General features: G+C 36.1%; 2 long non-coding RNA genes across 3 annotated transcripts in view; one reads left to right on the forward strand and one right to left on the reverse strand.

Annotated features, from left to right (window-relative positions):
* The window catches only part of LOC145678869 (uncharacterized), a 335,623-nt gene that overhangs the window by 52,247 nt on the left and 267,142 nt on the right, over positions 1-16,234 (reverse strand). The window contains exon 4 of one of the 2 annotated variants that reach the window (XR_014130464.1): positions 5,204-5,612. The exons of the other annotated variant lie outside the window; for it this stretch is intronic. This is a non-coding gene — a long non-coding RNA (uncharacterized LOC145678869). The remainder of the gene's footprint in view (positions 1-5,203; positions 5,613-16,234) is intronic. 2 annotated transcript variants of the gene reach the window in all.
* The window catches only part of LOC145678871 (uncharacterized), a 290,898-nt gene continuing 290,700 nt past the window's right edge, over positions 16,037-16,234 (forward strand). Inside the window, exon 1 of the long non-coding RNA XR_014130467.1 lies at positions 16,037-16,184. This is a non-coding gene — a long non-coding RNA (uncharacterized LOC145678871). The remainder of the gene's footprint in view (positions 16,185-16,234) is intronic.

Consider the following 16,234-nt stretch of genomic DNA (forward strand, 5'->3'; position numbering starts at 1 on the left):
ATATAATTACAAAATATTTTTAAATACTATATTGAATTTTGTTTTGATAGGCATATTTTAATGTTTATACATACTGTTAAGGACAACCAAAAGTATTTCTACTAAGCATTTTCAACAGGTGCAGAGTTGTTTAAAAATCAATTTAAACGAAAGAGGTACGATATGAAAAAAAAATGAAATCTTTGAGTTTTACGTCCCACGGTTATGCCGGTTAGGCTAAAGGAGACGGTGATTATGAGAAATGAATGAAATGGTGGAATGAAGAAAGTGGGAGGAAACGGGAGAACCCCGAGAAAACCCACGCACACGGTGTTTGTCCACCACAAACTTCACTTGGCGGGGGCTGGGATCGAACCCGGGACCCCAAGCACCAGAGATGAACGCTCTACCACTGAGCCACCGCGGCCCCCTAGATATGAAACTAATGAGAATTCCATATTGAAATACCAGAAAAATACAAATGCAACAGAATCTGTATATTGAAATACAATTAAAATTGAAAGCTTATGATATACCTGAGCATCGTGTGATTTCATTAGTGTGGCAATGTCTAGTTCAATCTTCGTGACGCATTATTATCAAGTCATTTAAAATACTCAATAACATTTTTAGCAGCTGTCCAAGTTTTCTTTTAACCAAAATTAGAAATCACTATTTTTTTAATCATATGACCCAAAATTAATTGAGTTATGAAGTTTTAAAATTTTCAAACGGCCTCCATTTTGAAACAGTATGACAGATCGGATTCGATATTTATAAAATGAATGAACTGACCAAATTTGGTTTTAATCCATTCGCTTTTAGGAAAGTTACCGTATCCACTATATACAAGAAATGGATTCTACTATTATAGAAATAGATGGATATCGTGAGATCTTCGCAATAAGGTATATTAAAAATCCCACACAAGCTTATTACAAACCACAAATTGTAAGGGGGTCGCTGGCAAGAGGATGTGATAAAATGGGGGTCGTGTTAGGAATTAGGTTGAGAACCACTGTGTTTACTACAAGTAGAAACCGAAGTACTTCATCTTAGACAGAAAAAGAAAACTATGTCGATCGGAATCCAGATTTACACTGGAGTAAATACTTGAATTTCATTCAAGATGGAACAATGATAGAGCGTTCACTTTTGATGTGAAGGATCATTGGTTCGATCCGGGCTATATGAGTTTTGTAGTGGACAACCTTGTGTTTTCCCGAGTTTTCTCGGGATTTTCCCACATTCTCATTTCACCATAATTTTTTCACAAGCCTTAACTTTCGTTAATTATGCGTCTTCTGTAGTCCACATAGCATAGAAAGTTGCTTACCCTATGGATATATATTGTATTTCGCTTTACAGAAATGGGTACATTTGTGGAAAGTTATGGGAAAAATCCTAAAAGCTTGCTATTTCAGATTCATAGCCTATTGTAAAAATAACAGGTGAATTGCACCAATGAGAAGAACACTAGAGCATTTTTTGGTTACGAAGTCATTTTATCCCTAGCTACATATCCAATACGTACCAAGGAACAGTTGTTATACCTAGAGACATTTAGCGATGCGCACGAGACGAGTCGATACAGGTAGGGATGCGCTCGAGTCGAGTCGAGACAAAATTTTCCAGACAAAATTCGAGTCGAGACACAGCTCTTCCAATAGAAAAATATATATTTTTCTAGTCGAGACATCACTTTTACAGCACATTTTCGAGACGAGACAGTCTCAAATCTTGTCTCGTGCGCATCCCTAGAGACAGGATTTTCCTGACAAAATTCGAGTCGAGGTGTCCTGACCTGTACCTACTCATTCACCCTTCATTACTTTAAATCTATACTATTCTTAGGTTTTAAAAATAATAAATTAAGTTTTTCAGTTTAACGTCCCACGATTATGTTGACAAGGACAAGTAAATAATTATGGAAAAATTGGTAGAATGATAATGTGGGAGAAAAGGGAGTATCCGAGAAGACCTACGAGTAGAATGTTGTCCACCACAAAGTTATTTGGTCGGGGACCGAACCAGGAATTCCACGCACCAGGTGTAAGTACTCTACCACTAAAGCCATAGTACCTCTCTTAGCGTTTACCTAAAGAGAAAGTAGTCTAAATGTGAGACACATACCAGTTGAAAGATATTACTGAGCAGAATGAAGTGATATACGATACATGAGTATAGAAATTCATGCGTAATTTTTTGAGGAAATCAGAAAAAAGAACGAATAATATTGTTAACCTGAAAATTGGTGCAGTACGAGAACTACTATAAAAGTGACACTGAAGTATATATATATATATCATCTTCGAGCTTTTCATTACGGTACCATTCTAGCAAGATAACTGTGTACCGTATGGTTAGTGACATACTGAAGTATATCATCTGCAAGCTTTTCATTACCATTCTAGCAAGATAACCTATACCATATGGTTAATGAGATGCTGAAGTATATCATCTCCAAGCTTTTCATTACCATTCTAGCAAAATAACCGTATACCGTATGGTTAATGAGATACTGAAGTATATCATCTCCAAGTTTTTCATTACCATTCTAGCAAGATAACCGTATACCGTATGCTTAATGACATGCTGAAGTATATCTTCTCCAAGCTTATTATTACGATTCTAGCAAGATCAGATACATGAGCTAGGATTGTCAGATTTTTCAAGGAGGAAAAAAGCAGGAATATCTTACAACTTTTAGGTTAAAAAAAAGAAAGAAAGACATGTAGTATTAAGCATTTACACGTACAAAAATATACAGTTTCAGGTAGTAAGGTAGAATAATTCTTATTTGAAATTTGGCAGTTCCATTAAAAACAGTTGTAAAATATAAAACACACACACACACACAAAGTATATTACAATTTCCGGTGGGAGATCATATGACTTGGATTCCACGTTAAGCCTAGGTCCTCGTCTCATATAACTTCAGTTCTGAAAGAGACACTACACTCAAATCAAACCAACCAAGTACGAGGGAGGATCAAAAACTAAGGTTACAGTGCCGATATTTCTGGAGTTTCGTTAGTTGTAGAGGAATGGGGAGTGTGCGGTAATTTTAATACAAAGAGTTAGCAACTGTGCCGAGTTTCAGCCACCCATCACCTACGGCGCAAGTTGTATATAAATACAAATGGCAACTCGCTTGCAAAACTGGTCTCGCGAAGAAGTCCGCTTAGTTATTCGATTTCTGTGAACGAAACTTGTAACCGCGGCTGAAATTCACCGGCAGCTGGTGTAAGTTTATGGAGAGACTGTAATGTCTTGTTAGCACGTTACAGAATGGTGTCGAAAGTTTGCGGATGGTAGAGAAAACGTCACCAACGAGAAGTGCAGTGGCCGACCCAGCGCAGCATTAATAAATTTGAACACAGCTGGGATACAATCAACCTCCCTCTCTATAGTCCATATCTCGCTCCAAGGAACTTTCACCTGCTACTGCGTTTGAAGGAGCACCTAGGAGGCCGTCGCTTCGCTTCAGACGAGGAAAAATGAAATGAAATTTTTGAGTTTTACGTCCCACGGTTATGCCGGTTAGGCTAAAGGAGACGGTAATGATGAGAGATGAATGAAATAGTGGAATGAAGAAAGTGGGAGGAAACGGGAGAACCCACGCACACGGTGTTTGTCCACCACAAAGTTTACATGGCGGGAGCAGGGTTTGAACCCGGGACCCCAAACACCAGAGGTGAACGCTCTACCACTGAGCCACCGCGGCCCTACTTCAGACGAGGAGGTGAAACACTCTATGACAACATGGCTGAACACGCAAGAACAGGATTTTTACCAGGAGGGAATCTTCAAACTCATCTCACGGTGCGATAAGTACCTCTAACGATATGAAGACTCTGTCGAATTATTACCTAATGTACGTACTACCTGTTGGCTGCATTAGTTGTATGAAATGACATATGCACGTTCCATTACTTTCCGATCACTCATCGTATATTACACAAACTTTCATTGTCTTTTAACTGTATTTTAATAAAGGTTGCATGTCTTAAAAACCCCACATCCTTTTTTTATACGTCCAAAAATACTTGAAGGACACCGAAATTCACAAGTATTTGAGGTTGTGCTTTTATTAGTTCGCAGTAGCTTCGTTCCTGATATCATGATGAATCGAAACTACGATGTCATCGAGACGATGTTCACAGACGAAGACTAAGATGCTACACCGAAACTATTCTTAATCATAAGTTAGGATTTCGGATAGATGAAAAGTAGAAACGTAACCATTTGTATTTTCTCTCTCCTTACTAACTAGGGATGATTCCATACCGGGACCAAGTACCTGGGGAAAACCTATATATCTTCTGAAAGCTCTTGCCATGAGAAGTACGAAACCGTTTTCAAATCACGGGCAAACCCGCAAACTGACCCTATATAGGGCCAGTTTGTTGGTGTTTGTGACCCTATGTAAGGTATATTCGACAGAAATAAAAATGAATATTACAATGCATCACACGTAAGCCCCTGAGCCCATCATGTTCCTGTTTTATCTCACTGCTAGAACGTGACTCGGGTAAGGGTTTGATAATATCACTTTGCACCTAAACGTAACCATTTCGTCAGTGTTGCCAACGAATTGTAAATACAACGTGGCAGATGGTTTCTGTACCACTCGATGTATATCCATGAAAATGCAGCATAAACATCATTCGTCACTAGAGAAAATATACTTCGGACATATTCCTCTTCCAAGGACCCCAGTTTATCAGTGTTGCTAACCAAGAATAAAAATAAGAAATTGTAAAGCACTTTCCGTACGATGAGACGTTTATACACCAAGCTTTGCAGAAACATCACACGAACTATAGAAAAAAGATGTTGAGTATGGCCGTCTCCAAACCACTCTAGGTTGTCAGTGTTGCCAACAAGTGTAAACATCACAATGTTGAAAATGGCATGAATGTCATTGAACGAATATATGACAAAAGTGATAGAAGCAGCATTGGACAATGGAAAAGATAGTGAGTGTCCCCATCTCCCAAACACCTCGCTGTGGCAGATATAATTAGACTGTGGCCCATACTAGGTTTGTAGTATGTTGGTGAACCCACAAGCACCCATGTTGTTATGTTTGCCAATGCGGTAGACTTCATGCGAAAATCTTGAATGTTCGGATCGGTTGGCAATACTGCCACACTGGGGTGCTTGGCAGACGAGGACATACACTGTTTTCCATTGTCCAATGGACACCTATGTAACCTACCTTTTTAAGTACGCCACCTTCTAGTTTTTTCTCAGTGTATTACAGCTTTATTTTCATTGAATACATTATTGGGTGTTCCATCTCGTTATTAAGTTACATTTCAATGTGGGGCTGCTTGAAGGCCATTCTGTAGGTCCCCGGCGACCAATCCATCTGCCAGGGAAATCGTCATCAAACCATGCTCTCACTGGAATTGGAGCAGAGCTCCGTCTTGCACGAACAGCAATTCCCTTCCATTTTTCTCATTCTTGAATCACAGGCCATACAGCCGTTCCAAGCATCTCCAAATATCGTTCAACATCTCTGCACTTGCGTCACCGACCTCCAACCTTCATACCTGGCGGCAATTTTAGCTCTGTGTTCTACGCTGTATACACCAGCCATTTTGCAGTTTTCACTGGATGGACTTCTGAAAATGATAAATGGTAAACCTCACATTAGTACACAGTATTACACAGCACCTTGAGCTGAAGCTAGTTTCTAGGATAATCTAGGATAATTAAAAATAGTTATTGAATTTACAACCACCCTGTATATTTACCTACAATGTGAATATTTGTTTGTTTGTTTTTATTTGTTATTTAAACAACTAATAAATAAAGAATACACTCTTCGAATCACAGTGTATACATTTTATCCACAATTTTCCTCCTTTTCTTCCCATATAAAGAACATAACTCTTTGGAGGAGCTAGTCTTAATGCTAGCATTTTAAAAAATATTTAAAGATGAAAATGAAATGTATTTTTGGGACTCTTATTCAATTCGAAGATACCAGCTCTCACTATCCATGATCGTTTCTGCTCTATAGTGATCAACGTTAAAACTGGAAATGGATTATTTCTTCTTTCGATTTCAATAGAACCTTCATCAAGGACCCCGATTCCTGATTTTTCACCATCTGTATCCTGGTGAAAATTGATGACTCTCCATCAAGTAGTTCTTGGTTTTTTTTTGTCTCTCAGACGGACGAACGCACGGACAGACACGATAAATACGCAAAGTACTTTCAATAAATCAAAGTCCTTAAAGATTATCGGTAATCAAAGTTCTTTCTTCCTTTTGAATGATTTTTTTAAGTGTATTGTTATAACTAATGAAGAACTAAGTTCTTTGCTTATTTTAAAGGATATTCGAAAAAAAAGTGTGGTGTTATAGGTAATAAAGAACAAAGTTCTTTGTTTATTTTGAAGGATTTTTTTTTTTTTACAAAAGTGTAGTGTTATAACTAATGAAAAACCAAGTTCTTTGTTCCTTTTGAAGGATTTTTTAAAAAGCGTAGTGTTATAACTAATGAAGAACTAAGTCCTTTGCTTATTTTAAAGGATATTCCAAAAAAGTGTGGTGTTATGGTAATAAAGAACAAAGTTCTTTGTTTATTTTGAAGGTTTTTTTTTAAAGTGTAGTGTTATAACTAATGAAGAACCAAGTTCTTTGCTTATTTTAAAGGATTTTTTTTTTAAAAAAAGCGTGGTGTTATAGGTAATAAAGAACAAAGTTCTTTGTTTATTTTGAAGGATTTTTTTTTTTTACAAAAGTGTAGTGTTATAACTAATGAAAAACCAAGTTCTTTGTTCCTTTTGAAGGATTTTTTAAAAAGCGTAGTGTTATAACTAATGAAGAACTAAGTCCTTTGCTTATTTTAAAGGATATTCCAAAAAAGTGTGGTGTTATGGTAATAAAGAACAAAGTTCTTTGTTTATTTTGAAGGTTTTTTTTTAAAGTGTAGTGTTATAACTAATGAAGAACCAAGTTCTTTGCTTATTTTAAAGGATTTTTTTTTTAAAAAAGCGTGGTGTTATAGGTAATAAAGAACAAAGTTCTTTGTTTATTTTGAAGGATTTTTTTTTTTTACAAAAGTGTAGTGTTATAACTAATGAAAAACCAAGTTCTTTGTTCCTTTTGAAGGATTTTTTAAAAAGCGTAGTGTTATAACTAATGAAGAACTAAGTCCTTTGCTTATTTTAAAGGATATTCCAAAAAAGTGTGGTGTTATGGTAATAAAGAACAAAGTTCTTTGTTTATTTTGAAGGTTTTTTTTTTAAAGTGTAGTGTTATAACTAATGAAGAACCAAGTTCTTTGCTTATTTTAAAGGATTTTTTTTTTAAAAAAAGCGTGGTGTTATAGGTAATAAAGAACAAAGTTCTTTGTTTATTTTGAAGGATTTTTTTAAAAAAAAAGTGTGGTATTATAAGTAACGAAGAACAAAGTTCTTTGTTTAGTTTCAAGGATCTTTTAAAAGTGTAGTGTTATAAGCAATGTTTCTTCCAGACATATTTTTCGATAGAATAGTACCAGCAGTGCCCTCCCCGAATACTAAGTGTGCCCCCCTAGAACATGTTTTTCTGAAAGAAACTTTCGTTATAAGTAGGAAGAACGAAATTCTTTGTTTATTTTGAAGGATTTTTTTAAATGTGGTGTTCCAAGTAATGAAGAACATAGTTCTCTGTTTATATTGAAGGATGATATTATAAGTAATAACCTATTAACAAAGTTCTTTGTATCTTTTGAAGATTTTTCTTAGAAAAAGTGTGGTGTTATAAGTAATGATGAACATTTTACTTAATTTCAATTTTTCTTGGCTGTTTTCTATTAGTTTGAAAGCAACGAAGTCTTTTGTCTTCGTCTTTTGAATGACGGACAGTGCATCGACTCTCGTTACGATCCTTCTTCGTTTGTTTCGTGGAGCGAGGACGTTGTTGGGGACGACACTTGGTTGAAAAGCTACTTTACTCTAGGAAGGAGGATGAACTGTGTGGGAAATGACTAGAAGGCGACTGCAGTAACTGCAAAAATAAAAATAAAAAGGGGACCAAAATTGAGGAAGAAATAGGAGGAAGAAAGATGTGGATGAGAGGAGAAAAAAAAGGAAAGAAACTAGAAGATGAAAAAGAAGGCGTAAGTAAGAAGATGAATTGCAGTGTTTACTCTTGTGACTCGAAAGAACACTGAGAAACGAAGAAGGATTAGGGAAAAAAGCTACAACTGAAGTTTTCTTAGCATTGTTGTCTTCTTCAAGCGTTGTAATTTTTTACAAACTTCTTTTCTTCGTTTCTCAACTTTGTACTTAATTCCAAAGCACTAAAATTGTCATTATAAAAAAAATCTATCTTCGCCTTTCTTTGTGTTTTTCCCTTTTTAAACAAAGTAAATTATTTCACGTCTGATCAACGAAGAAGTATGTAAATTTAAATACAGAACAAATTTGTTAGATAATACGCCAACTTATTAGGGACTAGGAATATTTCTAATACTAAGATTTTTTTCAATTGAAAAAGAATTTGAGATTAAAAGTAGTGTGTCATTCTTACAAGGCATACTTGCAAACTGTCGCCTTGGGATTCATGTAAAATTGATTCAAATGCAAACTTCTCCGCGGTCCAATGTCTATTGTACCAATTTTAGTGGCCCATACTGGTAATTTGCTTATTTATGAAAATTCATATATCCGAAATTCAATCATAAAACTATTATAAGGCTCGGACACAAATTTGCTTTTAATTTCTTCAGATGTAAATGAACATGCATATGGAGATATGCAAAAGAATTTCTGTCATGTACTGCTTCTCTGACATATGTTCACACCCCAGTCGCCACCTTGGATTCGCCATATTGAATTCAACTTTCGTTTTTCCAAATGGGATTAGGTAGCAAGTGATACATCAAATGTATATACGATTTTCTCGGAAATTCACTGATGTAGTGAGTTTTCTCGTATCTTGTACCGTTTGCAAGGTATCGCATGTTAAATGTCAGCCACTCCACGAAGAAAGTTGTTTTCGAGGATTGCCGAATGAATGTAGAACACATCGTCTTCAAAGTCGGCATTTCCGTGGTGTCTGTGCACAATCCTGCATAAATATCTGAAAATACGAAAAGTGTCCTCCAGGTGGGTGTCATGAATGCGAACTTCGAAATGACTTCTCATGCTCCCTACTCACTTGACTCTTAGGAGACTTTTGGCTGTTTCTAACAATGAAAGACACTCTTTATGGTTGCATACTCACTAGCCGTGCCGCTATTGCATCATCAATTTCCCAGTGATCAAAACAAACTCCTTAAAGAAACATTCACAGCGACCATGAAATCATGGCATCAACGTTAACAAAAATGCGTATGGCTGCAAGGAGATTACATCGAGAAGAGACACGAGTGTCACACGTGTGGTTAGTTAGTGCGAGAAAAATAGGTGTTACAATTTGAATACACCTCATAGTTAATGACAACTATACGCAAAGGTTTAATATAGGATACTAGTTTAAGTTTGTTTTCTCTATTTTTAATGTTATTTTCTTCCGTACGATATTCAACAATAATAAACAAATTCTTCGAAACAAGTTTCATTTAGTTTGTTTCATTGCTTCATATTTCATTTTGTTTCCTGAGCTTTGTTGGAGATAAAACAATACCTACTATCAAACCTGTAAAATTTTACAGTATTGTAGAACATTATTTCTAAATTATTTCAAATAATTACTTGACCAATTGTTCATTATTCAAATAAATATTCGCTTCGTAGTTTCTTATTGAGCAAATAATCAATTACTTCGTTCATTATTCCGTAAATATTGAAACAGGTATTCTTTGTTGGGAGAACTGTTGAAAAAGTGGATCCATTTAGTTGTAGTGGGACATCTTCAAATTTCAATTTTTACCAGCTCAGAATTTTGTCCAATTTTTGTCCATTTTTGTTCAACCAAGAAAAAAAATATGTCATTCAAATAAAAAAGGGACGGCCATTTCAATATCTGGCCACTTCGATCACATTACAAAATGATACGAACAATCTATTGAGCGCAAGGCAAAGCTTAACCTACTACCACAATCCTTCAGAAAGAAGGAGTGCGAAGCAGAAGTTGATATCAACAATGAAAAATTTTGTGCCATTGCGATAGAAGATTTTGACGTTCGTAGTAAGCAAATTACAACAAGGTTATGTTTTGTTTTATGAGTTTCGCAGTGCTATTTAAAGTTATTGAGCATTATGAATTACAGTAGTGTTCTTGATACGTGTATGGTTAGATTACAAAGAAATACAAAATTGTAAATTCGAAAAATAGCATGTTGTCTGAAATCGCACCGTCAAGGGTTGCTGAAATCTTACGCAATTGTTTACATTATGCTTTTATTTTTGTCTCGTTTCAGTAGTTACTAATTTGATCTCAGAATGGCAAATTGACGGTATGGTAAATGGAATGCAGAGGACATGAATCGTGCTTTCGAAGACTTTCTGGATAAGGAAGCAGGTTTAAATTAAGTGTGTAGAAAATATGAAATACCAAAAAAAGACTTTCTAAGACATTGCCAAGGTGAAGTTCAGGGGGGCACACGTGGTACCTGGACAGATGCAGCAAATGGAAGAGACACAGGCCAAAAATGAATTGGTGGGCATAATATTGGAATTTGAGGAGATGATATTAGCAGATTAGCATACAAAATTTTGGAAGCGAATCCTCATCTGCGTAATCCTTTCAATAGAGAAAATAAAATAGTAGGCAAAAATGGATTAATTTCATGAATTCTCATATTGTATTAAGTTTAAGGCAACCAGAAAACATTTCTATTGCTAGGTACACCTTTGGTCACAAAGGGTCGACAATACTTTACAGTTACGATGAGTACATAACTAAATAACAGACGGATATTCTCTAGGAAATTATATATGTATTAGTCTATCGAACGCTTCGTAGTCACATAATCTTACTGTGTAGATTCTAGATATTGACAAATATACTCATATATTTCTTACTTTGTGATTTTCTTTTTTATTATTATGTTTACAGATAATTTTCTTGTTAATTTAATTTGAGTGCGATTTTGGCTCCCTCATGCGATTTTGCATACATTACGCCTAAATGGCACAGTTTGCAAACTTTCAGAAAAGTAGTTAAACGAGGCACTTTTTTTTTTTTTTTTTTTATCTTTATCCCACACATGTGTTTCACTAATAGCAGAGATACTGGTCTTTCTGTTATACTGTTGTTATATTGTATAACTGCGACCATATTTATCATTTAGATTCAATTTTACTAAAAGTGGTGCCGTATAGGCAACCTTCCCCTAAATTGACCCTGAAAAAGTCAATATTCTAAAGTAGTGGCGTTAATTGAAGAAAGTCACAGCAGTGAAAATTAGGTATATCTTGCTTGAAAGTGTTTTTTGCCTTTATCTCTTAACTATCTTTTATTTTTAGGTCGTTTGTATCGCGTCAAACTAATGGAGGAAGACTAAATTAAGCACACTTCTGTTATTTTGTTCCCTTATTTTGAATTTGAAGCAATAAAAGGTTAATTTTCACTGATATGCTTTCTCTCAAGAGCCGCCACTGAAATAGTGTATGTTCTTCTAGTATTCAATTATAAGACGAGTAGAATTTTAACAGTTGTAATTATTCATTTAAAAAAAAAGAACAAGAAAATTATTAAAATTATTGGACAACTTTCAAATAGGTACACAAAACAACATTAGCATTTTTATAACATTGACAATATTTTTTTGTCAAGAACTAAACAAGGCAGGTATCAACCAACAAGTGTTTTCAGTAGGTTAAAATTAGGTAAACAGTTCCAGAAAGAGAGAGAGAGAGAGAGAGAGAGAGAGAGAGAAGAAAAAGCAAAAGAATTTCTTTACAAAAGAAATATTCAATTTCTTCAGTGGGTATGCTATAAATATTCGCCGTTGTTCCTTTTAACCTACTTCCTGCAACAGGACAAAATGGGCAATTTGACTGTTCACGCCGAGAGGGAAGCGTTGGGTTTGGTTTTATGGAGCCTATTTAAACCATTTAGAATGTTGCTGGACTGAATGACGGGTGTTCAACCAATTCTTCTTGTAGTTTCCTACCTAACTACACAGGTTGCCAGCCATTCTTTATTATTTTATCGTGTTTGGATGGGAATCGGAAAGCAAATACACTAAAATCTATTTGGCTACATATCCTCATACAACTATCTTCATATAGGTATGCACGATTATTAGGGCTTGGTCACGAGACGAGACAGAATTACCTTGACGAAATATGAGACGACACGTAGCTGTTCCAATAGAAACAGACACTTCCTGAGACGGGACGGCTTGAATTTTTATATCATGGACAATTCTGGCTAGTGTTCTTCATGAGACGAGGAATTTCTCGTTTTGCCTCGAAAACCTGACTAGGATCGAGATTAAAAGTCTTAATTTCAAATTCGAGACGAGACAAGAAACATGATAATTCTCGTCTCTTTTTCGAGACGAGACGAGTAGTTTTCGAGTCTCGTCGGCAACACTAATTCAACCAAGTCTTAGATCTCAAACACTGTTTTTAGTGTTACGTGATTCATAGTATAAAAACTATAATTGATAAAGTGATTATACGAACACAAGGAAAAGTATTTATAAACGTTTAAAGATAGACAAGTTTTTACACAGTATACTTCAATGATAAATATGATTTAAACGTTGTTATATCACACCTTTCGTGGGCCTCTCGAGACAAAGAAGGATTCTATAAAAACTTCTAGATAAATTTAGAAAGAAAATCATGGCAAAGATGTTGTGAAGAAATTTAAGCATAGAGACGACAAAGCTGTTCCGATAATTGAGACGAGTCGAGAAAACTTCTTGGAGAACGAGACGAGATGAGCAGTCGGCAAAAATTTTCAAAACAAGACGAATCCTGACCATTTCTTTAGTAGAACCAATGATGGTGAATGAACGAATTAAGGACATATGGCCAAGCTACGCAGGGAGCCAAGTTAGAAAACGATCAAATTAAGAAAATGAAAGTAAAAAAATCAAATTTTTAATTTCACGTTTCAGGCTTTTGCGCTTTAGGCGAATGGAGACGAATATTTAACGAAGAAAGGATCTTTGGAATGAAAATGTGGGAGGAACCAGGAGAGTCTTGAGAAAACCGATAGATACAATTATGTCTTGCACAAACTCACAAAGTCAGGGATCGAACCAGGGACCTCTAGGGCCAGAAGCGAGCACTTCACTGTCATGAAAGATGTTTTGCCTCTCTGACCAATTTAACAGGTTTATTTTAAGTAGCGGGAAAGTTACATGCTCATGTGAAAGAATGTCTCGTTTTCTTTATGACCAATTACTGACGCAATGATTTGAAAAATCTGAGAACTATAGATATGCCACATTGACTTGATTCCTAATCTTTCGTTGCAAGCGCTGCTATCGGCTGACGGAATTCCACTCCCTTTCTCTCGCTTAGCAACAGCTGAACCCTTATTGGCTCAACGAGTGGGGGTGTGAGCTTTAGTTCGCATTTTTGCCATGGCTCAAGACATTTTGGCAACACAATAGTTAATAATAACATTTTTTTTAGTTTAACGTCCCACGTTTATAACCTTCAGGCTAAGGGAGACGATGATTAAAGCAAGAATATGATGATGGTGGACTGAGAAAGTGGGAGGAAACGGGAATACCCCGAGAAAAGCCACGGACACGATGTTGTCGACCACAAACCTACTTGACCGGACATCGAAGCAAAGACCCCACGCAGTAGAGGTAAGCGGTCTACCATTGAAATGAAATCTTTGAGTTTTACGTCCCACTATTATGCCGGTTAGGCTAAAGGAGACGGTGATAATGAGAAATGAAAGAAATGGTGGAATGAAGAAAGTGGGAGGAAACGGGAGAACCCCGAGAAAACCCACGCACACGGTGTTTGTCCACCACAAAGTTCACTTGGCGGGGGCTGGGATCGAACCCGGGACCCCAAGCACCAGAGGTGAACGCTCTACCACTGAGCCACCGCGGCCCTTCGGTCTACCATTGAGTCACCGTGAAGGTTAAAATTTAAACTTGAAGATGTCGCACTACAACTTCTCTGTATTATTATTATTATTATTATTATTATTATTATTATTATTATTATTATTATTATTATTATTATTATTATTATTATTATTATTATTATTATTATTATTATTATTAATAATAATAATAATAATAATAATAATAATAATAATAATAATAATAATATTAACCACTTTGTTAACAACCAAACGGCCTTCTTTAACAGGGAAAACAAAAGGTGAGGGATACGAGTATAAAAGCCATGTTTGCATTTTTAATCGGCAATATGGTTAGCATACACGCATTCAACGAAGGGAAATCTAGTTCAATTCCCATAGTGGGAGTTGATGTGATTCGAACCCGACGTTAAGCTATAGGGCCTAGATCCACGTCTCCTATAGCCACGGTGCTAAAAGGGACGTGGAACTCCCAAACCAACCAACTTCTAACGGGAATCGACTCCTGGACTTTGGGACGAGATACGTGTGTTTTATTACCAGTGATGTACTTGTGGTTCGAATATTATGTTAAACTGTAGGCTAGTGTCTCATAAACAATTGGTGTTGAACATGGACGTTAAACTTCGAACAGGAATAAATAAATAAATAGTTATAAGTGAGCATGAATGCTTTACAATTCAGCAATCAGAACCTCTCTCTTGACTGTATGGTTAGCGTACATGGGCGCCAGAAGGGAAGCAGGGGACTGCCACATTGGGTCACGAAAATGTATACCAACCAGAAATACCAGACATAATATAGCAAGCAACTAGGGATGCGCACGAGACAAGATTTGAGGCTGTCTCGTCTCGAAAATGTGCTGTAAAAGTGATGTCTCGACTCGAAAAACGTATATTTTTCTATTGGAAGAGCTGTGTCTCGACTCGAATTTTCTGAGGAAAATTCTGTCTCGACTCGACTCGTGCGCATCCCTACAAGCAACCCTGGAGATGCCGCCTAGAAAATTTTCTTCGGGCGCCACTGTTAGCATACACGCCAGACACGGACATCCATGGTTCGATTCCCAGTTGGACTGCATGTGGTTTGGATCCCACATTAAACTCTTGATCCATGTCTTATGTAGCTCCGCTGTTGAAAACGGACGCTAAACTCAAAATCATACCATACCAATACATGAATTGGCAAAATTTTTATTAGAATGCCACAGTTTGAACTTTGAATATTACAGTAAATGAAGTTTTTGCATATATCCCCCCCCCCCCTTTGTCTCATTCTCCAAGAACTGGAATATTGCTGTGAAATGTAGTAGCGTTACATCAAGTTTTACTTGGGAAGGGGGGGGGGAGAGTAAAACCCATCAATATAAGTAAATTTTCATTTTTCATTAGTACTTTCTTATACTATTGATGAAAATTTATACATATCTCAAAAAAGGGGGCAATTGCCCCTCCCTTGAAGACCCAAATGACGCCACTGTTCAAATAAGGTGATGTAAAATAGTGTGGTTGAATAATTATTGGAATTTGGTTAACTGTGGTGTAAAATAGTGTGGTTGAATAATTATTGGAATTTGGTTAACTGTCAGTATTAAATATTCCTAGTAACTTTGCGATATCTGGCAACCCTACAATTGAAAATGTGGTTCTTTGAACCGTTTAGGTCATAAAGTTGGAAAGGCAATTACGTAAGAATTCTAGTTTATGAGCAGCTAAAGGTAATAGACCATCGATGGGGGTTCAGGAAGAAAGAAAGAAAAAAAAAAGAACCATTACCGAAAATGGTTTTAGTGCGGCACGACTCACAACTGTTATATTCCCCTCAATAGAGGAACAACGAACAATATATATGGATTGTCCAAAAATGGGTTGTAGTTTCCAAAAAAGGGGGGCTGGCTAATGTGACTTGTGTTGTGTTTTCACAGAATATGGCTTGTTTTCACACAACACAGAAACATAAAAGAAAAAAAAGATTACAAGAAAATAAATGTTCTGTTTTGGAGGAGTAAGGGGTTTTCTGTTGTATTTTGGGGGGTTTTACTAAAAATTTCCTTGTTCTTCAGTTGTGTTCGGATGAGCTTACATTGCAGTTGGTGTAAGCGATACTCGCACGGTTTTCAATTAATATAATGTTTATTTTTAGTGTTAAAATATTCGAACTGTATTTGTTTCCTTCGATTTTCATTCTAGCTTCTTGAATGTGTTTATAAAGAGAACATATTTTAATAGGTAAGTACCCTTAATTACTATTAATGTTATCAACACTAGCGGTTCGTGGT

Source organism: Thermobia domestica, chromosome 2, assembly GCF_964235325.1.
Source record: "Thermobia domestica chromosome 2, izTheDome1.hap1.1, whole genome shotgun sequence".
Classification (NCBI taxonomy): domain Eukaryota; kingdom Metazoa; phylum Arthropoda; class Insecta; order Zygentoma; family Lepismatidae; genus Thermobia; species Thermobia domestica.